The sequence below is a fragment of the Carcharhinus amblyrhynchos genome, chromosome 5 (genome assembly GCF_965287045.1).
Source record: "Carcharhinus amblyrhynchos chromosome 5, sCarAmb.v2.hapA, whole genome shotgun sequence".
Lineage (NCBI taxonomy): Eukaryota > Metazoa > Chordata > Chondrichthyes > Carcharhiniformes > Carcharhinidae > Carcharhinus > Carcharhinus amblyrhynchos.
Window position 1 is genome coordinate 2274606 of NC_137328.1, and position 27691 is coordinate 2302296.

The 27691-nt window shown below is 43.0% G+C and overlaps 1 long non-coding RNA gene across 1 annotated transcript in view; it reads left to right on the plus strand.

The window, feature by feature from the left end:
• Nucleotides 1–25820, plus strand: part of LOC145342836 (uncharacterized) — a 53844-nt gene extending 28024 nt beyond the window's left edge. The window contains exon 3 of the long non-coding RNA XR_013886655.1: nt 24554–25820. This is a non-coding gene — a long non-coding RNA (uncharacterized LOC145342836). The remainder of the gene's footprint in view (nt 1–24553) is intronic.
• The last annotated feature ends 1871 nt before the right edge of the window (nt 25821–27691 follow it).

Genomic DNA, 27691 nt, shown 5'->3' on the forward strand with positions numbered 1-27691 from the left:
GCTCAAAATGTGCATAAAAAAACACCAGGCTGAACTATTGGATCTCCAGGATGTCACTTTGAGGCCTGTGCTCCCAGAATTTCAATTCACAGCCACAAAGCATGAATGATTTGCAGCTGTTAAAAGAAGTTATCAGTTTCAATGTGTGCAGTACATTGATGATGGAAAATGAAAACAAATATGATGAACCCCTCAAAGCAAATGTCTCAAGTGCTAGCACTCATCAAGTAGAAGTTCTGTTGTTTCCCTGGAAGTATTCAGAGGATGAAACACAGCTACATGTGATGGATATTCTATACGAGGAGCTGTCTGGAAACAAGACCAGTAGGATGTGCAAATTTCTGTTTAATGGAAGTGTGGTATGAAGCATGGCATAAAGGCCATCTATTAATTGGAAAATGCAACAGTTTGACAGACAGCAGGATATAACCATCTTATATGTGGCACCTGTGCTTGAACCTGCCTTTCATATATTCACCTATTCAGATGTGTTGGTTTCTTCAGCAATCAACAAAAGTGAATTACATTAAATGGTCTCATTGCCAGTGTGTTTCACATATGTCAGGTGTCTCACATAGATGGAAGAATGCTTCCAATAACAGAGGGATCCCATGAGCTGTGAGCAAGGAGGAGATGGAGACTGTGGAAGAATGCAGTCTGTAGCAACCGAGAGAATGGGGAACATGAGGAGTGAGCATCAGCTAGGAGGCTGTCAAATACCACTGAGAGCAAGGACTGTTTCGATTGTGCAATTCCAAGGGCAACAGCAGCATGGAGAGTCTGATAGCCTGTGGTAATTGGGAACCCAAGGAAGATGGGAATTCAGAGCTCTCAGGAACTTGGGCGGCACGGTAGCACATTAGTTAGCACTGTTGCTTCACAGCTCCAGGGACCTGGGTTCGATTACCAGCTCGGGTCACTGTGTGGAGTTTGCACATTCTCCTTGTGTCTGCGTGGGTTTCCTCCCACAGTCCAAAGATGTGCGGGTTAGGTTGATTGGCCTTGCTAAAGTTGCCCCTTAATATCCTGAGATGTGTAGGTTAGAGGGATTAGCGGGTAAAATGTGTAGGGGTATGGGAGTAAGAGCCTGGGTGGGATTGTGTTCAGTGCAGACTCGATGGGCCAAACAGCCTCTTTCTGTACTGTAGGGTTTCTATGATTTCTGTGAACTGAAGTGAGAGTGAGCCCTGTGAGAATGAATGCCTGGAGAAAATGGAAGCTTGTGAAACTGAGGAGAATATGGAGCCGAGAAGTTGTGGGATTCCAAGGAGAATTGCACATCTGTGATAGATGGAAACTGTATCTTGGGAGGACACTCAAAAGAATGCATCAGAGAGGAGAGCAAAGATTGAACAGGAGTGAGGAAACACAATATGGCGGAAGTATGGGGAGAGAATTGCAAAAAAAAGAACAGGGGAAGAGAGAGAGAGCACAGGAAACAGAAGCAAGGGAGACTAAGAGCTTGATGTAAGCAGAAGCCTGAAGCCAGCAGAAACCCAGAGTGAATGTGAGTCCATGAAGAGCTAGAGCATGTAGTGAATGAAAGCCTAGAGAGAGCAGGAATCCAGGAACAGTGGGGGCTTGGAGGCAGCATTAACCTCAATATAGACCAGAGAGAATGCTACCTGTGTGAGGGGAGACCTGAAGAAAGCAGGAATCAAAGAGAGTTAATCAAAAGGGCATTGGGGGCCAGAAAAAGCAGAAGCTGTTAGGGAAATACAGGCAAGTGCTTGGTACAAGTGTATATCCAGACTTCATGGAAGTCCAGTGAGAGACGATAGCTATTTGGAGTAGGAGACCAGTATGAACACAGAAAGAGATCAGGAGGCTGGAGAGTTCAAAAGTCCAAGCTAGAGAGAGCAGAATCCTGGAAAGTAGATGAGTGCCAAAGGCTGAGAAAAATGAGAACCTGGAGAATGTGGGAAGTCTGAAGGTGATCATAGAAATCGAAAGCTGAAAGGGAACTGAAGCCCAGAGACTCTAGCTCCTGGAAGGAGTGAGAGCCAAGAGAGTGCAGGAGAATAGGGTGAATGGGATCTTGCAGAGTTCAAAATCCGTGGTGAGTTTGAGCCAGAATGTGTGTGAACAATGCAACAGGAGCCAAAACAAAACCTGGAGTCCCAGATGAAGGGAACTGGCAGAAACCTAGAGAAAGCAGGAGTGTGGAGAATAAGAGCTTTGATATAACAGAAGAGTGAAGAGAGAACGTGAGATCGAAGCTTAAGAAATACTAGAGAGAGAAGGAGACTTGAGTATGGGAGTGTGAAGATATTGAGAGCCAAATTGAACAGCAACCCTAAGAGAGTATGGGCACACCGAAACCAGCAGCAAGAGAGAGTTGGAGCCCTGAGAGAATAAATTCCCATTAGATGAGGGAACAGCAACCCTGAAAGAGCAGGAAGGAGTTAGGGAAATGTGAGTGCTTGCAATCACTGGATGCCCATGCAAATTGGGGGCCTAGGAAAGGGAACTTTGGAAAGAATGGGAGCCCAGAAGGAGCAGCGTCTCAGAGAGCTGGAGCCAGGACCACATTGGAGCTGGGGAGACCAGGAGCTTGGTGAGTGGATGCTTAATAGAAGAATCTGTTTGTTGAGAACAGGAGCATGTGATGTTGAAGGTTGAGACATAACAGGAATAGTGGGAGCTTGGAGGCAGCATGGAAATGAACAGAGACCAGAGAATGTGGAACACGTGTGTGGAAACCTGAAGATCGCAGGAGGCAGGGAGAGAGGGGCTCCAAAGAGAAGTGGAACCCTGAGAGAACAGAAGCAAGACGGGAAGGGGAGTTCAAACAAAGGCAGGAATCTGATGAAAGTGAACAGTTAGAAGACATGAAGGTCCTGCGATAAAAGATAGCTATTAAGAGCAGGAGACCAATGCATGTAAAGACAAAATAGAGCAGAGGGCTGGGTGCACAAAATTCTAATATGAGCTTAGCAGAATCCTTGAAAGTACAGAAACCAAGAGAGTGTCCGAGATGGAGGTAAATGGGAGGTTGGAGAGTTTGGGAAGTTTGCGAATGCTTGAGAAAACAGGACCCCAAAGAGTGCAGGAGCTCAGTGAAATCAAGAGCTGAACGATGATTAGAGCCCAGAGATTGTAGGTCCTGGAACGAGCGAGAGTCAAGAGAGCAGGAGGCTGGAATTAATGGGAACTCAAAGAGTTCAAAATCCTTTGAGTTTGAGCCACATAGCGAGTGAGCCTGGATTCAGCAGGATCCCAAAGAAGACTAGAGCCCCAGAAGAGGGGAACAGAACTTGTGGAAGCCTGGAGAAAACAGGAGTGTGGAGAGATACTGTTGACTGGAAAGTATTTGTTGCAGCCTGGTTAGTTCAGGAACATAACTGTCGTGGATAAATTAAACTCACACATTTTGTACTTTAGTTTGTGGGTCTAAATGACAAATGAATCCTGGGATTGCCTCAGGAAACCTCTTCTGGTTTCTGTACTTCCTGGTTTTATTAATTGGATTTTGGTGCTGTGAACAAAGATAAGATTCATAATGATGGAGAAAAGTTTGAAAGCATTCACACACTATGTTACTATAACATGCGCAGATTAAAAGTTTTACAGCTCCAAGAAGAAAGAAATTTAATATCAGGGTGAATGAAAGGACCTGAGGCTGAGTTCCCAAATTTGATGCAAAAATTGGTATTGGGACAATGCAAGAGAACAGAACTGCTGTCGCCTGGTTTAGATTAATACTGCAAAAGATAACTGTGGACATGAATGTTCTGTCAAATAATGTTTGCACATTCTCCTCGTGTCTGCATGGATTTCCTCCAGGTGCTCTGGTTTCCTCCCACAGTCCAAAGATGTGTGGGTTAAGTTGATTGGCCATGCTAAAATTGCCCCTTAGTGTCCTGAGATGCGTAGGTTAGAGGGATTAGTGGGTGAATGTGTAGGGATATGGGAGTAGAGTCTGGGGAGGAATTGTGGTCGTTGCAGACTTGATGGGCCGAAGGGCCTCTTTCTGCACTGTAGGATTTTATGATTCTATGAATGTGCAGGGTCTGAAAAATGCTGAAAATAGTAACGACCAGGGTTTATATCTTTTTGATAAGAAGAAGACAAAAGTCACATTTTAATTGGAATTACCAGTTGCTGAAGGGTGATATCATGCATTTTCTCCCAGTGGTGAGAACTCGATTGTTTGAAGCCTTGGCCTTTGAAGTGGGGAAACCTGCTGCCCTGAGGAAGCAGATGTGGCTGGTGGCAACAGCCTGAGTGAAATAAACTGGTAGAAATTCGGGACCTGGTTCACTCAAACTCTACCCCATTGTAAGGTACTTTAATTGGACAAGCAGAGGAGGTCTAGGTCAAAGAGTTGTTTGTTGCCTGTGGTAAAATGACATCTAGTGGTAAAAGAATTTGTTTGTGATCGATGAAATGGTCCCTCCATGTAGAAATATAGAGATCCCAGTAAAGCTATATGGGACAATATGAGTGCTGAAATACAGCAAGAAACTATGCACGTTCCGTACCACATTTTAAATCAAGTTTTAAAATGTTGATAACTCCCTAAGCCTGTCTTTTGTGATAGGTAGAGCAAGTTGTTGTCGAAATTGGGGAACTAATGGATGGTAGTCTGATTCTGAGTTAGGTTTTTGGGCCTCGTGCAGACTGAGGCTTGTGGAGTTTACTCACTGTTTTCAGTTATTCATGGGAGAGTTTTGTTAATGTAAGTTTATTGCTGTGATGTGGCTTCATTTTGAGGATTTCTTACTGAGGGTGTTGAGTGCTGGTGTGTGGATTTTACTAAGAATGTTTTGAGCTGAAATGAGAGTTTACTTGAGGTAATTTGGTGCCAAGATGGGTGTTTTACTGAGCGGTTTTGGACCTGAGTTTTGTTCAAGAGAGTTGAGTGCTGAGGCAACATGGCTTATTGAGGGGTGTAGTGATGTATGACATGGATTGATTGATGAGGTTAGGCAGTTTACTGAGGGACTTCAGTGCTGAGTGCTTCCCTTCCACCGGTTGACGCAGTGTGACGGTGAGGCTGTTGCAAACTGAGCTGTGGCTTAGTACACTAAAGAGATTCACCTCAGGAATTGACATCCGAGACAGTTAAAGCTGCAGAGACATGAGACGGTGGCTCTGACCCTATTATGTCATTTTTATGAAGATGGAGAAATTTCAAGGCTGAGGAATTTCACCCGACAATAAATTTTTATAGTAATCTGTAATTCTTATCCAAAGTTAACCCACTCAGTTCTAAAGTTTAAAGTTTATTTCTTAGTGTTGCAAGTAGGCTTACATTAACACTGCAATGAAGTTACTGTGAAATTCCCCTAGTCGCCACATTCCGGCGCCTGTTCGGGCCAATGCACTTAACCAGCACGTCATTCAGACTGTGGGAGGAAACTGGAGGAAAACCACAAAGAAATGGGGAGAATGTACAAACTCCAAATATACAGTGACCCAAGCTGGGAATCGAATCCAGGTCCCTGGGGCTGTGAGGCACCAGTGCCAACCACTGTGCCAACCCGGATCTAGTTCTAGTAAATTTAATTAAGAATTTTGAATTTCTCTAAGACATGGAGAGTGACAGTCCATGGTGAATGAAGACCCTGTGTGAAAAGGACTCTAGAAAGGATGCATCAGAGAGGAGAGCAAAGACAACATGAGGAAACACAACATGGCAGAAGCTGGAATATGGTGAGAACAGTGAAAAGAAAGAACAGAAGAGAGAGTGCACTAGGGGAGCAACATTTAGTATTGGAGCCATGAAAGATAGAGAGACCTGGAGGAGTGAGAAGCCATTGGAAGCAGGAGCCAGGAGAGAATACAAGTATAGGGCATATGGTAGCCCTACAATAATGATTGCATGAAGGGAGCTTAGGCCTGGTGAGAACTATAAGCCAGAATGTGTAAATGGAAGAGAATGCCAGAATGGGACCCCACTGAGATGGTAATCTGGATCAGGGTTTTCGAGAGAGCAGAAGTAAAGGAGAGCCTGGGCATTTTGAACCCAAACTATGTGAGACACTGAAGTGTAAAGGAATCTGGGAAGAATGCTGAATGTTGAGACAGCAGGAGCTTGGAGAGAGCAGGAGCAGGGAGAGTGTAAGAGTCCAGAAAGAACTGGAGTTTGGAGAGTACATGTGGCCAGAAGCAGCTCAAACAAGGAGGAAGCCACAAGCGAGCAGGAGGCTGGCGAATGTAAAGGTGGAAGGAAATGGGATACTGGGAATTGCAGGAGCTAAATTGAGCTGAGCAGTGGAGAGCATGAGCCTGGGAAGAATGGGAGTCTTCAAAGAAGGAGATTGGATGAGACTGAGGAGAATGAAATCTTGGAGAAAGGAGGAGGTGAGAGAGCCTAACTAGAGTGGGAGCCATAAGAAGAGGCAGTTGATAGAGAGTGGGAGGCTGGTGAGAACCAGGAATCTAAATGGAATGATTGGGGTGTAAGTGAGGGTCTGGAGTGAGCAGAAGCCCAAAGCCAGTGGGAGTCTAAAGAGAGTATGAGCACATTGGAGAACAGGAGCACGTGATGAATGAAAGCCTAGAAAAGCAAGGATCCAGGATCAGTTGAAATTTGGAGGCACCATGAACCTGAACAGAGATCAGAGAGCATGCTACCTATGTGAGGGGAAACCTGAAGTTTTAGTGGAAGTCACTGAAAAAGAAATGGAACCCTGAGAGAACAGAAGCCAGGAGAGAAGTGGTATCCAAACACAGGCATATGCCTGGTAGGAGTGGAGTTCTGGACGACATGGAAGTCTAGCGAGAGATGCTAACTGTAAGGACCTAGAGACCAGTATGTGTAAAGGAAGACAGCAGGAGGCTGGAGACCACAAAAGCCTAATGTGAGCTCAGCTGAAGAGAACAGGATGTTGGAAGTTAATGAGTACCAGAGACTGAGGAAAATGGGAACTTTGAGAGTGTGGAAAGCCTGAAGGAGATTGAGAAAAGCAAGATCCCAAAGAGAGTAGGAGCTCAGAAAAATCCAGTGCTGAAAGATAACTGGAGCCCAGAGACTATTGGTCATGGAAAAAGTGACAGCCAAGAGAGTGCAGGACACTGGGGTGAATTGGAGTTTACAGAGTTCAAAATCCTTTGTGAGTTTGAGCCACAGAGCAAGTGAGTGATACAGCATGAGTCCAAAAAGTGCTGGAGCCCCAGATGAAGGGAACAAGGACCAAAACAGAAGAGACTGTTGATTGGAAAGTATCTGTTGCTGCCTGGTTAGTTGCAGTACTTATGAATGCAACTGTGGTGGATAAATGAATCTCTCACATTTTGTAGTGTAACCTGTGGGTCTAATTGACGGATTAATTCTGGGTTTGCCTCAGCTTGTTACATCTGATTGAACCTGGGTCCATTGGAGTTCAGAAAGTGTGGAGTTCAGGTGAGGGTACGGGCATATTATTGTAATGATGAGGAGACATTAAAGAACGGGAGGGCAGAAGAAGTAGTAGTGCCAATGGTGTGGGAACACGGAGTCTTTGAGAGCCTCGATAAAGCAGGAGAATGTTGAGATAACATGAGGTCGGAGCTTAAGAAATACCAGAGAGAGAAGGAGACTTGTGATCAATGAAGTGCGAAGAAAACAAGAGCCCAATTGAAGAGCAACCCTGAGAGAGTAGGGGCACACTGAAAACAGCAGCTAAGAGAGAGTGAGAGCCCTAAGAGTAAATACCCACTGAGCGATGGAGCAGGGACCCTGAGTGAGCAGGTCAGAATTCGAGAAATATGAATGCATGCAGTCAATGGGTACCCAAAGCAAATGAGAGCCTAGAAGAAGGGAAGTTTGGAAAGAATGGGAGCCCAGCAGGAGCAGCAGCTTAGAGAGTTGGAATCTGGATAGCATTGGAGCTGGAGAGTGCAGGAGACTGGTTAAGTAGAAGTTGAAGAATGTGAGAATCTATTGAGAACAGGAGCATGCGATGTTGAAACAACAGTGGGAGCTTGGAGGCAGCTTGGAAACAAACAGAGACCAGAGAACGTGAAACCTATGCGAGTGGAACCCTAAAGATAGCAGGAGGCAGGGACAGAGGTATTCCAAAGAGAACTGGAACCCCGAAAAAGCAGAAGCGAGGAAGGAAGTGGAGTTCAAACAAAGGCAGGAGTCTGGTGTGAGTGGACAGTCAGAAGACATGAAGGTCCTGAGATACATAGTAGTTAAAAGGGATAAGAGAACAGGAGGCTGAAGTGCCCAAAAGCCCAGTGTGTGCTCAGCTGGAGAGAGCCAAATCCTTGAAAATACAGAAATCAGGAGAATTCCAGAGATGCAAGTAAATGGGAGCTTGGAGAGTTTGGGAAACCTGTGGAGGCACGAGAAAAGCAGGGCCCCTACGGAATGCAGGAGCTCAGTGAAATCAAGAGCTGAACAATAACTGGAGAAAAGAGACTGCAGATCCTGGAAAGAATTAGTCCAAGAGAGCGCAGAAGACTGGGATTAAAGGGAACTCAGAGTTCAAAATCCTTTAAGTTTGAGCCACAGAATGAGATTCAGCAGGAGCCCAAAGAACACTGGAGCCTCAAAAGAGGGAAGCCAAGCTGACAGGAACTGAGAGAAAACAGGAACATGGAGAGAAAGATACTGTTGTTTGGAAAGTATCTGTTGTTGTCTGGTTAGTTGCAGTACTTAGGAACACAACTGTGGAGGGTAAGTGAATCTCATGCATTTTGAACTCTAGCCTGTGGGTTTAAATGACAAAAGAATCCTGTTTGTGCCTCAGCTTGTTACATTCTGGTGTTAATAGTGGTATTTTGGTGCTCTGAGCAAAGACTCACAATAATGGAGTAAAGCCTGAAAGCATTCACACACTGCATATTAGCATAACATGCGCAGACTAAAAGTATTACAGCTCCAGGAAAATGAAATTTAACATGGTGAATGGAAGGAATTGAGCTTCCCAAATTTGATACAGAGACTGGTATTGGGATGATCCAAGAGAACAGAACTGCAACCACCTGGCCTAAATTAGTACTGCACAAAGTAAATGAACATTCTTTCAAAAATGGGTCAAAAAAATGGTAGAAATAATAATGCCTAGCGTTTATATCTTTTTTTTGGCAAGAGAGATGTAAAAGTGATGTTCTGTTTGGAATTACCAATTGCCGAAGGGTGATATTGTGCAATTTTCCCTATGATGAAAACTTGATAGTTTGAAGCTATGGCCAGTGAACTTACCCTGATGGAGCAGATATGGATGGTGCCAGCAACCTGAGTGAAATTCTGGACCTGGTTGTCATAGATTGGTTATAGGACCTGGAGTTGTTTGTGATGGTAAAATGACATCTAGTGGTGTAGGAATTAGCTTGTGATTGATGAGATGGTCCCTGCATGCCTGTGGAAATGTAGAGATCCCAGTAAAACTAAAGAAGCAATGTGAGTGCTGAAATACAGCAAGAAGCTGTGCAGGTTTCAAACCACATTTTGGATCGAGTTTAAAAATGTTTCTAACTTCCAAAGGATGTCCTGTGATAAGTAGGTCAAGTTGGTGTCATCAAAACACTGGGGAACTAATGGAGGTAGTCTGCAAATCAAAACCCAGATTTTGACTAAGGTTTTTTTGGGCCTCATACAGACTGAGGCTTGTGGAGGTTATTCACTATTTTCAGTTAATCATTTTGTTAATGTAAGTTTATTGTTTGATGTGACTTTATTCTGAGAGTTTCTTACTAAGGGTGTTTAGCGCGGAGGTGTGGATTTTATTGGCGGTGTTTAGTGCTGAGGTGGAATTTTACTTAGAATGTATCGAGCTGAAATAGAAGTTCATTCGAGACAATTTGTTGCTGAGGGTTTTAGATCTGTGATGGTTTTATTGAGGAAGGTTGAGTGCTAAGGCAGCGTGATTTATTGAAGGGGTGTAGTGAGCTGTGACATGGATGGATTGATGAGGCAGGTTATTTACTGAGGGATTTAATGCTTCCATTCTGCCAATGGACGCGGTGACGGTGAAGTTTTTGCGACCATAGAATCCCTACAGTTCAGGAGGTGGCGATTCAGCCCATTGAGTCTGCACCGACCATAATCCCACTCAGGCTCCATTTCCGTAACCCCACAAATTTACCCTGCTACAATCAACAGGGACAGCTTAAGCTGCAGAGTCATGAGATGTTGGCTGAAATCCTGTTGGCTGCCAGTTTTATGAAGATCGAGATTTCCAGGCTAAGAAATTTCACCCAACAACAAACCTGCAATGTAATCACATTCGGCTTTTGAAAACCTTTCAAGAATTCTGCTTGTAACAACACCTGCAATTGAATTGTCCATGCTTTTGTCATTCTGGTGGATATTAGACTACAAAGTGAAGATGGCATTTTGGATGTTGGATACGTTTGCACCATGTGATCATCACATTCAATTGGTCAGTCAACACTTGTCTCAAATTGGGCCGATCCTGGCCAGTGATGTACCAACCCTGTTAATTTCTGCCTTGTAGCGTAGTCGAGGGGATAGGTGTAAAGTTATGCCAACGAAACTAAATTGAGAAATCTTCCTGCATAAACAGTGCAATGTCAGGGTCATGTCCTGTCATGAACATTGGCCCACAGTGTACAGCACAAGACAGTTCTGATTGATCCTGAAGTACCCAAGTTGGTGTTGGGATTATTGCACAACTGAAGATTGCATTAGCTGACAGGGCCTCTATGCGTGAAACTATCCACAACTTCTGTGGCACTTTAAGAACAAAACCATTCAACAAAGTGTTTGCTTTGCAATTAGCAATAAATTGACATTCTCCGTTGATTCAACATCTGGACGCCTCATCTGTAGGATACTGTGGAGCACGTTGCAGATGGTGAGAACTTATCCATTGTAAGACACTGAATGGAACAGAGATTCATGTCTTATGCTTTGGTCATTAAATTGTACAGAATACAGTGACAACAGACATCAGCTTATTGAGCTCTGTTCAGAATGAACTATGCTGAACCATCTTACCTTTTGTTTGCCCTGAATGAATGCTGATGTCACCCAAAATCTGGTCATTGACATCAACCAAAACTTATCATCAGTAGGAGCAATTGGCCTAGTTTTCTCCATACACCTGCACCATACAGCACTGACTGTGAGCATTCTTTTGCCAGCATCAGAGTGAGGGCGCAATACTGAATGTTTATCTCCTAGACGAAGGCTTGTCAAGCCTCAATGTCCCTGATAAAAGAAATTACAGCAAATAGGCAGTTTGCTTTGGCCTATGAGCAATTTCCACATTATGAAGTGTTACCAGGAAATGTTGATGCAGATATTATTGAAGGTTGCAAGTTACTGAGTTCAGTCATCTATGGCACAGCATCAGCAACATTTGGTAAAAGTGAAACCTGCAACTGTAATTGATTTGAGTTCCACCCAAACAGAGATGACATCTGCCATCATGGCAAAAAGCAACAAAGCCTTCCAGATGCGCAAAGGAAATCCAATAGTCGGAACATGAATTGAACAGCCAAGACAGATGTGCCAAAGATATCACAGTTATCACATAAATCTGCTGCAGATCAGCCTATCAACAAATCCAAACAGTCTGTGACAATGGATTTCTATGTGCCCTGAATGATGCAACTGAGAGGACACTCGGTCTTATCGCAACCAAAGTTTTCCCTCTGAACTGACTGACTGTTATGAAAACTACTGTCCTATAAGAATGATATGTCAAAATGCACTTGATGCTCATCCACAGCTAGATGTTGAACTCTCAGTAAGGGAACTTCCTTTCTTGACAGCTTGTCCAGTACAGTGTATTTTGATGGCCCTATGTCCTACGGTTTCAGGTGAAGAATGGAGTAAAATTAAAGTCCCCATTTTGCCTGGTATTTCGTCGTTCAGCTCTTGACCTTTGCCTTCCTACTGTAAGGAGTTTACATGCCAGTAGATCTGATAATAGTCTCTACAATCTGACTAAATTCAAATCAAAGACAGAAATATGGCAAGCCTTGATCAGAGAACTGGTCTATGCTGATGAAACCTCACTCGTCACCCATATGGTAACTGGGCTACAAGAACATGTGGATTTGCATGCTCACAGCAATTACTTACTATGACCATCAAGAAAGTGGTGATCATTTGCCTTCAAACACACTAAACACTGATTGCAAGTGCTTAGCAAGTTGTGCATACCTTGGTCCATGGTCTCAGGAACCAATGCAAAGAGATTGCAGCTATCACCATTGTCTGATGTTGAAAATGTGCATGGAAAACACCAGGCTGCACCTTTGGATTGCCAAGATGTTGGTTTATGGGGCCTGTGTTCCCAGAACTTTGTTGTACGGCTATGAAACATGAATGATTTAGAGCTACTAAGACAATAAGTTGATCAATTATCAGCTTTGATGTGTGTAGTGCATTGTTGGCATCTGATGCAAGGTGAAAATAACAAGGCCGGAAGGCCTAACTGTGGGTAAATGAATTTCACACATTTGGAACTAGTCTGTAGGTCTAAGTGAGAAATGAATCCTGGTTTTGCCTCAGCTTGTTGTATCTGGTGCTAATAGTGGGATGTTGGTGCTCTGAGCAAAAATAAGACTCGCAAGGATGGAGTAAAGTCTGAAAGCATTCACAAACTGCACATTAACATAACATGGGCAGATTAAAAGTTTTACAGCTCCAGAAAGAAATAAATTTAATATCATGGTGAATGGAAGAAATTGAGGCTGAGTTCCCAAATTTGATGCAGAGACTGGTGTTGGGACAATTCAGGAGAACAGAATTGCTGTTGCCTGGCTTGGATTAGCACGGCAAAAGGTAAATGTGGACATGAATGTTCTGTCAAATGATATGCAGTGTCAGAAAAGTGGTGAAAATAATAACAGCAAGGATTTATGTTTCTTTTTGGTAAGAAAGACACAAAAGTCAAATTTTATTCGGAATTACTAGTTGCTGAAGGGTAATATCGTGTAGTTTTCTCTGTGGTGACAACTTGATAGTTTGAAGCCTTGGCGTATGAAGTGGGGAAACCTGCTGACATGATGGAGCAGCCTGAGTGAAATAAACTGGTGGAAATTCTGGATCTGGTTGTCATGGATTGGTTCATCCGATCTCTACCCCAGTTGATTTGGATCTAGACCCTAGCATGAAGCTATCTACAACTTCTGGTGGCATTTTAAGAACAAAACCATTCACCATAGTGTTTGCTTTGCAATTAGCAATAAATTGATATTCTCTGTTGATTCAACATCTGGACGTCTCATCTGTAGGATACTGTGGAGCACATTGCAGATGGTGTAGGAGTTGTTCAATATGGTAAATTGACATCTATTGTGGAGGAATTGGTTTGTGATTCATCAGATGGTCCCTCCATGCCTGAAGTATTGTAGAGACCCCAGTATAACCATTTGGGACAATGTGAGTGCTGAAATACAGCAAGAAGCTGTGCAGGGTCCGTACCATATTTGGATCAAGTTTAAATATGTTGATGTCTTCTTTAGTCTGTCTTGTGATAGGCAGGGCAAGTTGGTATCCAAACATTGGGGAGCTAATGTACGATAGTCTGCAAATCAGAAGACAAATTCTGAGGAGGGCTCTTTGGGCCTCATGCAGTCTGAGCCATGTGAATGCCACTCACTGTTCTCAGTTATTTTTGGCGAGTTTTTTTTAATGTATGTTCATTGTTGTGATGTGGCTTTAATCTGAAGTTGTGTTACTGAGGGTGTTTAGCACTAAGGGGTATGTTTGATGTTGACGTGCGATTTTACTTCGAATTGTTTTGAGCTGAAATGGGAGTTCAGCTGAGGCAATTTGGTGTTTTATTGTGGAGTTTTGGATCTCTGATTTGTCTGTATTGAGCAGAGATGAATGTGGAGGCAGTGTGGTTTATTGTGGAGATGTAGTGATGTGTGCCATGAATTGATCAGGTTGGTGCTTTACTGAGGGATTTTACTGCTGAGTTGCTTCCATTCTGCTGGTTGATGCAGTGATGGTGAGGCAATTGCAAGCGGAACTGTGGAGATTCACCACAAGAATCAGCAAGAGACAACTAAAGCTGCAGTCATGATACAGTGGCTCAGACTCTTGGCTGCCATTTTTATCAAGATCAAAAGATTTCATGACTGAGGAATTTCACTCAAGAATAACTCTGGAGTGTAAACCCATTTGACCTTCGAAATCCTTTAAGAAATGTCTTGTAGCAACCCCTACAAACTAGAGTGTCCAAGTATTTATCATTCCAGTGGATATTAGCCTACAAGGTCAAGACTGGATTTTGGATGCTGGATACATTTGTGCTTCCCTTAACCATAAGTAGAACTCTGCAAGAAACTAAATTAAGAGGTAAGTTGCTGAGTTTAGTCATCCATGGCACAGCATCACCAGCACTTGGTAAAGGTGGAACCTACAACAATAATTGATTTGAGATCTACCCGAACAGTAAATAGTAAAAAGCAACAAAGTCTTTCAGATGCACAAGAGAAACCCAACAGCCAAAACGCTGTATGAATTGAAATGAGCCCAGTCAGATGTGCAAAAGACAGGCAGTTATCATGTACATCTATCACAGATCAGCCTATGTGAAGAAATCCAAGCTGTCTGTGACAATGGATTTCTCTGCTCCATTAATGATGAGATTAAGAAGACACTTGACTTGATTCTATCATTCCCAAATTTCTCCTCTGAACTAACTGCCTGTCATGAAAACTACTGTAAGCTCCAATAAGAATGACATGTCAAAACACATTTCTTCATTGTACTCTTGATCTTTGACTTCCTGCCAATATGCAAGGATTTTACATGCAAACTCTGGTCATTTGCCTTCAATCACTAAGTAACACTCAAGTTGTCTAATATATCTTGGTCCATAATGGCAGATAATCTCATTGACTCAATGCAAAGGGGATGCAGCTACCTCTATTGTCTGATGCCCAAGATGTGCATCAAAAACACCAAGCTGCCCCTTTGGATCACCAAGATGTTGATTTATGAGACTTGTGTTCCAGGACTTTGTTGTATGGCTATGAAGCATGAATGACTTAGAGCTGTCCAGATAGGAAATTCATCAGTAATCAACCTTGATGTGTGCAGTACAATGTTTGCATCTGACAGACAGCAAAAATAACAAATGTGATGGTCCTTTCAAAGGCAAATCTGTCAAGTGCTAGCACTGATCAAGTAGAAGTGCCTTTTTGCCCAGAACACATTTGGAGAATAGCCATATGTGAAGGATATTCTGTAAGGGGAGGTGGATGGATGCGGAAAACAAGGAGTATGGGTACAGAAGACAAGTAGGATGCCTGTACCTCTGCTTAATGGAAGTGTGCCATGAATCATGGCATAAAGGTCATAAATATAATTGGCAAATGAAACAGCTTGACAACGAGGTCCAAAAGCAGATGCTCACAATGACAACATATAACCATTTATACGTGCTACTTGTGCTCAAACCTGCCTTTCATGTATTGGTCTATTTGGGCATCAACAAAAGCGTTGGTCTCTTCAGCCATCAACAGAAGTGTATTGCGTTGAATGTATTAGAGCCAATTCAAGTATTTCACATAGATGGAACAATGCTTCGATGAAAATGGTGGAACCATGCAGTGTGCAGAAGACCAGAGAATTGGAACCATGGGGAGCGAACATCAGCCAGGAGAGTGTGGGATACAGGAACAAGCAAGAACCTTGAGAGTGTTTTATTCCAAGGGCAATAACAACCTGAAGAGTCTGCCAGCCTGTGAAGATCAGGAACCTAAGCAAGATGGGAACTGTGAGAGCTTTCTTGGGTCTGTGATCAGGTTTGATTGAGGTGAGTTGAGTGCTGAAGCAGTGTGGTTTATTGAGGGGATGTAATGATGTATGAGGTGAATTGAGTGCAGAGGCAGGAGGCTTACGGATGCATTTTAGTGCTGAGTACTTCATTTCTGCTGGTTAACACAGGATGATGGTGAGGCCATTCCAAGTGGAACTGTGGCTTGGCCCATTTAGGTAGCGATTCACCATTAGAATCAACTTAAGAGACAGCTGAAGCTGCAGATTCAGGGCCATGATCTGTTTGTTCAGAACCTTTGGCCGCCTCTTTTGACAATATGAAGAGATTTGAAGGTGAAGGGATTGACACCAGCAAGAAATCTGGAATGTAATCCTATTGAGCATTTGATTTTTCTTTCAAGAGTTCAGCTTCTAGCAGCTCCTGCAATTGTGTGTGTCCCAGGCTTTTGTCATTCCTGCGGATACTAGCCTGCAAGGTCAAGAAGAGAGTTGGATGCGGATAAACTTGCATTTGCCATAATCATGAGTAACCATCTGCAGGTAACCAAACTGAGAAATAACTTCATCCTTACTCTAATCATCGAGGAAACCAACACAGGAGACAAGAGACTACAGGTTATAACTTCAGTTCAAATGGCATTGAGCAAGGGGGCCATGGCTTATTTCCAATGGGGAGATGGATCTTTGGCTGCAGTGGCTACATCAGCTTGACAGTCAGCATCAGCATCAAAAACAGCATTCCGCTCCTTGAAAGTAGAGTCACAGGTGGACAGTATGGTGAAGAAGGCGTTCAGCATGCTTGGTTTCATCGGTCAGAACAAGAGTTGGGACATTTTGTTGAAGTTGTACAAGACATTGATAACCTGCTACCTGGACTTGATGGCTTGATTTATAAAGGAAGGCTGGAAAGACTGGCACTTTTTCTCTGGAACATAGAAGGTTGAGGAGTGATCTTATAGACATCTATAAAATAATGAAGGACACATTACCTTGATAGTCAATATCTTTCCCAAAAGATAGGGGAGTCTAAAACTAGAGGTTTATGGTGGTGAGAGGGGAAAGATACAAAAGTGTCCAGAGGAGCAATTTTTTCACACAAAGAGTGATGAGTGTCTGGAACAAGCTGCCCGAGGTACTGACCTGCCAATAACAGCCTTTCTCACTTGTTGGTGGAGGATAAGGGGTTAAAAGCTGGATGGAAAGTGAGTACCGACCAAATGAGAATGATTCCAGCTTGAAAGGTATAGCATCAGGGCTGTATCCTGGCATGAACATTGACCCACATTGTACAGCAACTGTACACAAGACAGTTCTGATCGATCGTGAGCTACCCAAGTTGGTGTTGACGTTACTACTCGATTGGAGATTAGATTAGCTGACATAGATTCCATGTGTGAGGCTAGCTGCAACCCCAGAATTTTCATAACTCCAACACAATAACTTGTCAGGCATCAACATACCTCATAAAATAAATCGCGGTAAATATTTTCATTGACGTTTGAGAAGTTGCCATTCCATGAAGCAGAAAATATCGATGCAGATATTATTGAAGGTTGCAAGTTGCTGAGTTCAGTCATCCAGCACAACATCATATTTGATAAAGATGGCACCAGCAACAATAACTGATTTGAGATCTACTCATCAGAGACGATACCTCTCATTAAAGTAAAAAGAAAATCCTTCCAGAGGGACAACAGAAACCCAACACTGCATGATTTGAAAGGAGCCAAGTCAGATGAACAAAAGGCAGAGGGTCATCACATAAATAAGCCCTGGATCAGCCTATATCAATAAATCCAAGCTGTATATGAGAGTGGATTTTTATGCACCATGAATGGTGGGATTAAGAAGATACTTGGTCCTATTCTTACCAAAGTTACTCCTCTGAAATTGGCAGATGGTGAAGTACTTTGCCACAGAAGCGACTGCTTGGAATGAACACTATAATGAACTACCATGAGATTGACATCTCCATGGTGCACTTGATGCACCTTCACAGCTTCCTGTTGTGGACAAGTTAGATGCAGATCTCATTAAGGGAATCTGAAAAAGCCATTAAGTCCCTAATGAGCAGAAAGGTACCTGTCAAGAATAGCATTCCAGCCAAATTGCTTGATACGGTGAGCCCAATTTATTGCCACACCGTCATAACATTCTCCTCTTCTATTAAGTTAGGATCAGTTGCACAAGGAGTGCATGAGACAAATATCACTTTGTTATATGAAATGAAAGACAGCAAAGAAGACTGCTACACTGCAGGAACCTCTTGCTCCTAGAATTATTGGGAAGGCCTTTGAGGGTCATACTGAAAAATATTCCAGCAATTTGCAGACCAAGTTTACCTAAAGCACAGTGCAGCTTCTGTACTGGCAGCTTTACAGTGGACACGATCATTTCCTTAGTGCAGCTGCAAGCGATGTCTTAAGGAAAAGGACATGTCTTTCTGCCTTGCTTTCCCAGATCTCATAAGAACATTTATTAAAACCTTTAGTGAAGCAAAACACTACAAAGGTTTGGAGAAAATTTTCCACCAAAACATGGTTTCACCTGTTCCTTTCATGACAATATGCCAGTGCAGTACATTTTGATGGCTGACTGTCCCACGGTTTGAGGGAGTGGAGTGAAACAGCCTCACCCTCCATTTTATCTGTTATTTCTTCATTATGCTCTTGACCTTTGCCTTCCTGTCGATATGCAAGGATTTTCCGTGAATATAGATCAGTCTTTACAATCTGACCAGATTCAAAGTGATGTCAAAAGTATGGCATATTATGATCAGAGAACTCCTCTACGCTGACGAAACCTCACTATTCACCCACACTGAAACTAAGCGACAGAAAAATCTGGATTTTCTCTCCCGTACTTGTAACCTATCCCTCCTTACTATAAAAGTCAAGGGAACTGTAGCCATTTGGCTTCAATCACACTAAATATCACTCCACTGGAAGTGGTTAACAAGTTAATATCTTGGTCCACGATGGCAGATAATCTCACTTATTCCACGCAAAGGGAAAACAGCTACCACCTTTGTTTCATGCTCAAAATGTACTTGGAAAAGCACCAAGCTGACTCTTTGGATCTCAAAAATGGTGGTTTATGAGGCATTTGTTCCAGAATTTTGTTGTACAGCTGTGAAGCATGAACAGCTTAACAGTTATCAAGACAAGAAGCTCAATAATTTTCATCTTTGATGTGTGTGGTGCTTTTTTTGCATCTGATGGGAAGTGAAGATTATAATTGTGATGGCGCTCTCAAAGACAGATGCTCGCGATCATCAGGTTAGTTCCTTGGAGAGATTCAGAGGGTGAGACTCAGCCACATGCAAAGAATATTCCAAAGTGTCTGGAGGCAGACCAGTAAGATGCCCGAAGCTCTGCTTCAAGGAAGTGTGGCATATAACATGGCAGGAAGGTCGTTAATATTGTTAATTGATAAATGCCACAGACTGACAGCAGGCTCTAAAAACAGATGCCCACAATGACAGCTTATAACCATGTTGAGCCTGACTTTCATATATTGGTCTCTTCAGCCATCAACGAATGTGGTGATCTCTTCAGCAATCAACAAAAATGCATCATGTTAAACATTCTCATCACCAATGTGTTTCCCACATGCCTAGAACATTACAGCACAGTACAGGCCCTTCAGCCCTCGATGTTGTGCCGACCAGTGGAACCAATCTAATGACCCTCTAATCTAAACTGTTCCAATATTATCCATATGTCTATCCAATGACCGTTTGAATGTCCTTAAAGTTGGCAAGTCCACTACTGCAGGCAGGGCATTCCACGCCCTTACTACCCTCTGAGTAAAGAACCTACCTCTGACATCTGTCCTATATTTATCACATCTCAATTTAAAGCTATGCCCCCTTGTGTTAGCCATCACCATCTGAGGAAAAAGGTTCTCGCTGTCTACCCTGTCTAATCCTCTGATCATCTTGTATGCCTCAATTAAGTCACCTCTTAATCTTCTTCTTTCTAACGAAAACAACCTCAAGTGCCTCAGCCTTTCCTCATAAGACCTTCCCACCATACTAGGCAACATCCTGGTAAATCTCTGCACCCTTTCCAGTGCTTCCACGTCTTTCCTGTAAAATGGTGCTTTGTCAGAGCATAGCCTGGCGGCAATGAGAGTCTGGAAATTGGAAGACAGAAGAGTGAATTGAAAAGGGAATATAGGAACCTGATGCAGGCAAAAGCCTGAAGACAACGACACCAGAGAAAGTAGACTAAAGAGAATGGAAGCTTGAATGGAATGGAAACCAGGCGAGAGCTTGAAAATTTGGGAAACCCTAGGAACAAGAGGCCAGACAGAATGGGACCCAGGTGGGGGCAAGAGCCCAAAGGAGCATGTGCCTAGAGAGAGAGACCATGAGCTTCATTGAACAGGAGGCAAAGACAGCAAGTGCCTGGGAACAGTAGGCGTATGGAATGAGATGCTTCTGGAATGTGGAAGCAACTGTTAAGAGCCTGTACCTGGGAAGAACTGGAACTCCGAAGGTACTAAAGCCTGGGAAGAGGGGGAATGAATGGGAGCCTGGAGTAGGTAGGAGAAAGTTGGAAACTAGAGACCTGGATACTTTGGGAGCTTGGAGACTGTCCGAGGCTGGAAAAATCGATTGGGAGCCTACTCAGAACAGATGACTAGAGACAGCAGCAGCTGGGAGAGTGCGGGAACCTGAAGAGAATACTTGGCCCGAGAGAACAGGAGCTTGAGATGAGTGGAGTCCAGAGAGTGGAAGAGCCCAGAGGGAGCAGGAGCCTTCAGAGAGCAGGAACTCAGGGACAGCTGGTGCTCAGATGGAGTGGAAACCATGGAATGGCAGGCTGGAGATTGTAGAGGCAAGAGCGCATAGGAAACCATAAGTCTCTGGCATGCAAATCTGAAGACTGTAGGAGCTAGTCAAGAACTGGAACCAGGTAAACACGGACGCAGCAAGAGACCAGAAAGAGTGGGAGCCCAGACAGAATGCGAATTGAGTGGAGAGACCAGTCTCCAAAACAGAATAAGAGCCTGGAGATATCATGATCCCAAAGCAGAAGAAATCTGATGCAAGCAGATCCGGGTAGAATTCAAGCCCAGAGCTAAGAGAGTACGGAAGACTGTGGGGGACAGGAGCTCAGAGAGTGCGGAAGGTTTGATGAGCTCACCGGTTTTGCAGTTGTACTAGATTGACACAGTCAATTGAGTTACCAGTAGTAACTTCTGACCATCTCATCACTGCAACAGAATGAGAGAAATTTTAACATCATCATGGAATGCCAATGCTTAAGACAAAAATCTACTCTTTGACTCTCTGTGATGGTGTGGAACATATTTCATGGGGTGAAAAGTTATACATCTTAAATAATTTGCACAAATACTGAATTGGGCAGACATTTGTAGCCTATGTACCTTGATCAGCATGAGGTTGACAAGATCACCAACAACAGACAATGACTTTGTGCCCAGAATGAACTCTGCATTGCCAACTTTCTTCCAGGGTAACCATTGCAACAGGGTACCAGGACATCATTCAAAATCTGTCTATTAGCAGTAACTTGACCTGATCATCAGAAGATGCAATCTGCCTGGTATCCCGTACCTACCATTCCATAGCTTGTGATTATTCTTGCAGCAGAGAATGAAGGTGCAGTCCCAAAATTTTCACAGCTCCAACATAACAACTTGGCATGCATCAGCATCCCTAACAAAATAAATTGTGCCAAATGTGAGCAGCTTGTGTTAAGTCTTGAGCAAATTCCTATCTGTTAAAGACCTAATGCTGATATTGGTAAGGTTTGGAAGTGCAACGTTTAATCATCAACGGAAGCAACATTTGGTAAATGCAGAATCCATGACAGGGACTGAATTGAGAGCTACTCAGCAGAGATGAATAGTGCCATGGTCTGCTTCCAATAATGGGATCTATTATCACGTCCCAATGATCAGGAACTGCCAATGTCAAGCTGGGCAGCCTCCAGCCAGTATTGTATAAACCTACTAAAATTTGCCTTTCTCCCCGACCACTGGACGTCAAGAGATTTTTAATTCAACAAGCAGTTGGAAAGTGAGTATCCAACAAAACAAAGGGATAAATTTTCTGACTTGGAGGCTAAAAGGATGGTGCTATGTGCCCTGGAATGAACATGACCTACATTCTACAGTGAGTATATGCAAGCCTACACTGATTGACTACAAACGTCACGTCAACATGATTAACCAACACAAGCTTAATGTCTGAGTGAATGACACTGCTTGGCATAGGAAGCGTGCATAGGACCACCATGGTGTAGTCCAAGGACATGGTGTAGTCCTTGCAATGAATTGATGTAATCAATTTTGCCATAGGTAGCAACTTCTGAACACCACATCTCTTTGGGTCTGTTATCTGCTGGAAGCCTTGTGAACATCATCTGCACTTATGCATCAAACTTGAATGCTAACACCTTAAACAAAAAACAACTACTTGAAGTTTTGAAGCATATTCCAAACGATGAGAACTTACACATCCTAGGTCATTGAATGCACATACTGCAACAGACAGTCTTGGCCAATGGGGTGGGCATAAACATTGACAATGGACAATGACTTCAGGAGCTATGTGCCCAGAATGAACTCTGCTTCACCAAAATTTTTCAATCAGTGTAGATATTGTTACAGGGTATCATGATGTTGTCCAAAATCTGGGCATTGGCACCAACTTGACCTGATCATTACCAGAAGCAGTTAGGTCCATGGCAGACAATCTGACTCTTGATACATATTGACATATACATAAGGAAAATAGCTATACCAGCTTTGATTGATGCACAGTATGTGTATGGAAAAAAACAAGCTGGCCCGTAGGACCACCAAGATTCAGTTTATGAGGCCTGTGTTCATAGAACCTTGCAAAGTATGGATAATCTAAAGCTGTCGAAAAAGGAGCTCAAGTTTTTCTCTTTGATATCTGCAGCACATTCTTGGCATCTCATAGTGGGAGAAAAATTACAATGTGACAGTACTCCCAAAGACAGATCTCCCAAATATATTAGCATTGGTGTTCTTGTTGGAACAAAGCAGATGAGGGGACATTCATTAGAGTTGTACAAACTTCTGATACTTGTGTACTGGGCAGCATGGTAGCGCAGTGGTTAGCACTGCTGCTTCACAGCTCTAGGGACCTGGGTTCAATTTGCGGCTTGGGTCACTGACTGGAGTTTGCACATTCTCTTCATGTCTGCGTGGGTTTCCTCCAGGTGCTCCGATTTCCTCCCACAGTCCAAAGATGTGCAGGTTAGGTTGATTGGCCATGCTAAAATTTCTCCTTAGTGTCCTGAGGTGCGTAGGTTAGAGGGATTAGTGGGTAAATATGTAGGGATATGGGGGGTAGCGCCTGGGTGGAATTGTGGTTGGTGCAGATTCGATGGACCCAATGGCCTCTTTCTGTACTGTAGGGTTTCTACGATACAGGCTTTGATATGTTAGGGGGAAAAAACCTCCCCTTATGTTGCAAAGACATAAGATTTTGGACAAGTGATAGAGGAGAAACATAACGCCGAGCATTTTTGTACACAGTGAGTAGTGATGATCTGAAAATTAGCTGTCCGTGGGTAGAATTAGAGGCAACCAGTTATGTCACAACACTTGTGTTATGTGTGATGTGGAATAATAATCATTAGTTTCATCAGCTGGTGTCATTCCTTGAATTATTTCTTAAAAAAAAGGAAACAGCCAGAACTGCAAATGAACTGTTTTCAAAAAGGCTGCCAAGGCTTTCTGACCTACAAGTCTTTGAATGTGGAGTTGATGGGACATGTCTACATTGTTCCCCTAAAATATTTGACACCGATCATTGAACTTTCTGCAAAATATAAGGATAATCGGCTACTGGAACTCCTGACCCTAGAAACTGCCAAAAACAAAGGATTAATGAAACTTATTACATGTGGAACATGCTAAGAACCCCTATTATTTTAATGGCACTTTGATAGCTTCAACAATAGGAGATCAAAGCTCCTTCCCAAATCTGGATTGTCCTCCAATGTATACCAGTAGTCAGCTGTCACATGGTCGAAACTCATGTGAAAAACTGATTATAAGCTTGTATTTGTTACAGCAGGAGTCTGCAGAATTGACTAGATGTTCTGTCCCTGCTATTCTCACAATTGGGGCCCATCACCAGTAAATTTTGGAATGCATCATAAAGATGGACAATTTTAGTTGAAAGGAACTTCAAGAGTCACAGCATCCATTTTGGAAAAAGGATGGATTGCAGTTTAAAAGAGATTGTCTGGAAAAAAAGCAACATCTGAAATTTCAAGATCAAAGGAACGTCAAAACGTATATCTTTTTCCTTCTTAGAGACTTTAATCAATTCCACTTCCCTCCCCCTGTATCTTGTTCCATTTTGCATCCTGACATTTATATATATTGTGGAATTTACAACGTGTCTTTACCTTTTTAACAAGTTAACTTGAGATCTGGCTGGGTTAGTTTTTCGTAGACCATAAGACATAGGAGCAGGATTAGGCCACCTGGCCCATCGAGCCTGCTCCGCCTTTCAACCATGGCTGGTATTTTTCTCATGCCCATTCTCCTGGCTTTTCCCCATAATCCCTGATCCCCTTATTAATCATATAATATTACGTGTGTCCAAGTGCATATCAGATTGGAAAAAATCAGAACTTTTTTTTAAAAGATCAACTCAGATGGAAGAATTCTCAAGGATATTCTGTATGGGGAGACAACCAGACCAAGGTGATCAGTAGGATTCCAAAGCGCCATTTCAAAGAAACAGGACATGAAGGCCCTAAACAGTGATTTTATAAAGAAACACAAAATGTTAGAAATGCATAGCAGATCTGGCAGCATTAGTGAAGAGAGAACCAGAGTTAACATTAACATTTCAGGTTGTGATGTTAACTGTTTTTCTCTCCACAGGTGTAGAGTAGGAAACAGCAGAGCAGCATCCCCTCTCCAAGTATATAACTTATCGTTTTTCTACCCCTTTTCAGTGATGTAGAAGGGTTTCCTGGACTCAAAACATGAACACTGTTTCTCCACAGCTGCTGCCAGACCTGCAGAGTTCATCCATCATTTTCTGTTCTTGTTTCATATTTTCAATATCTGCTGTGTTTTGCTGTTATTTACCTCAAAGAGTGGTTGTTCAGAATTATGAAAGCCAACTGTACTTCGCCTAATGATTCAGATGTAAAGTTAATAATATTGACACCACTTGGGGTCAGTATTGGAGCATTTAACAGAAACAGTGATCTGAATAGATGTAATTTAGAGACTTCCAAGTCAGATGACTAAGTGTTTGTTCCTTCATCTGTCAACTACCCCACCCCCACATTTAAATGATAGCGGAGCAGAAGTGGAGAGAATTCATCTGCTTTCCCTGCCTCTTGCTTATGGGTGATATTAGGTAAAGCCACAAAGGTAATGGTGAATGCTGGGACCATTGTGAGAAGCCTGATAAAGTACGTTATTTGGGGAAAAGAACTCACCATATAGTATTTTTCCTGTTTGCCACAATTCGAATAAAGGTATCACAACCCCCTGAAGGAAACAACAGTAAAACTTGCAATGTGACTGGTATCAGTCCACACTAATCTTGTGAACCTTAAAATGGACCTCCAGTTCAAACCAGCCTCAGTCTTTTCCTTGTCTTCAGCTCTGATGAAGTGTCATCCTAATTCGAAACATTGGTGCTATTCTGTCTGCACATGTGCTGTCAGATCTGATGAGATTTTCTAGCATTTTCTGTCCTTGCTCCAGTCTTTTCCAAGTTTTCTGATTTCTGGCCACAATCTTATCTGCTTGTTCCACCAGTTGATCAGCAAGGCGAGTCGGTAAGATAGGGCAAGAGGTAAAAAATTAGGATTGAACCTGGTTTCTGTTCTCTTGCAATCTTACTGGCACTGATTTTCTGGCGAAATTGGCTTTGCACCAAGAAAAGGCTCAAAGCCAATTTCAGTATTCATCATTAGTGAGTCGTGGATACTTGTCCAGACTCACTTTTCAAGGTCCTCATCGGCAATGATCACATATGGCCGTCACCAATGGGAGGCAATGTCCGAGCCAGCGATCTAGGGTTTGGGAGAACTCTGCAGGGACAGTGATGGGGGGGAGGGTTCAGGGTGAAGATCAGGACCAATGTCCACGACGATGATTAGGAGGGGGCAGTGTTGGGGATGGCAATCAGAGAGCAATATCAGGAGCGGCAGGGTGGCGATCAGGAGGGTGATGTGAGGTGGGGGGGGTGGCAATCAAGAGGGGGCAATGTTGGGAATGGTGAACAGGAGGAAGTGGGTGGGGTGGGTGTGGCATTCAGGAGGAGGCAATGTCCAAGACGGTGATCAGGAGGAGAGGATGTTGGGAGCAGTGATCAGGAGAGGGTGATGTCAGTGGAGGGGGGGTGGCAGTGGCAATCAGGAGGGGGTGATGTTCAGGATCAAGATCAGGAGGGGGTGTTATTGGGGGCAAGATGGGAATGTGATGTCTGGAGCGGTGATATCAGGAACAGCGATTGGGGGCGGGGAGAACTCTGGAGGGCAGTGATCAGGAAGGGCGGCGATTGGGGAGGTGATGAGCAGGTTGTGAGGACAACTCTGCAAAGGGAGTGATTGGCAATGAGAGGGATGGAGTGTTACTTCCTCAATCTAGAAGGAAATAGTTGGTGACGACAATTCCCCTGCAATGCTTATATATACGGCTTAAATCACAATTGACTTCCCTCTGTGTGATGGAGAATCTGTCAGGAGTCTGTCTTGCATCAATACTGGGGCTCAATGCAGGAAAAAGGGGTTAAACCTCTGAAATTCAGGCATCAATTTCAGGGAGGTCTTTTGGGGCACAAGAGATAGCATACATGCCTTTAAGCCAGAAACTCTGGGTCAAGTCCCATTCCAGATTTGATAACCAACGTTGATGTGTTCATAACACTTAGGCAGGTTGAATATTGTAAATCCTTATACTCACTGCTAGCAGCGAGTGGTAAGAGCAGGAGAGATTCGTGGTCGGCCACATGATGGAAAGAAAATTGGAACCTTCCCCATCACTATTCATAGCCCTGCACGACAACATATCTGCTAAAGTAAATGTTGCCACAGCAACTCAGATCCTTGGAAGACTGGATGCCAGGCATGGTTGAGATTGGTGCCAACAGCAGAGGTTCAATCCCTGTTCTGGCTGGGGCGAATTTGGGGCTTGTCCCCTTGCAATATCCATATGATGGAAGTGGTGATTCTGAGGGTTGGACCTGCCTTTGGGCAGGAAACTAACTGCAACAGCTGTTAACTTTTATCTGCTAACATTCCTGTGAATCGCCTTGGAACATTTTTCTATGTGAAAGGTGTTATGTAAATGCAACTTGTGATATGACAACTGAGAAGGCATAAAAATAAAACATTTGGAAATATTGAGGACAACTGTGCAGCAGGAATGATGCCAAATTGTGTCTTATGATGGAATCAAAACATGATAAATATCTGGGCAAACCAGTATTTTGAGTGTGCTGCATCGAAGCATTCAAATGTTACAACATTTTAAATGGACTTCACCTTTTACTGATTTTTTTGCCTGACTAAAGCATAGTGCCAGAAACACATGTGTTTTACAGGAATAAAGAAGGAATTATGTTCACTTGTTCATGCAATGTTAATTGTGGTCAAGAATTGCCGACCTTCCTGTCAAAACTGAAATTGATGCTTTATGTGACTTGAGCTGTTTGGATCATTTCTGCTTCAAAAATATCTTAGAATAGGATGTACACAATTTATAACAGATATTTCATCAATGATGGATGTAAACAGTTTGCATATGACTATCAAAATGGTTGGATATTGAATAAATCAATTATTTAAACCTAGAATGTGCCCTTGCTGTTTAACAATTATTAAACGTAATCATTTTTAAAGTCATTTTGATAAGCAAATGTCAAACTGGCACGCTATTATGGGATGAGATGAAATGTGCTTAATTATGTGACAGATTTGCAAGAGCAGTCAAACAAATTGAAATGAATCTTTTGCTGTGAAATATATTGCTTGATGGCAGCCAACTACTATTTCCCAC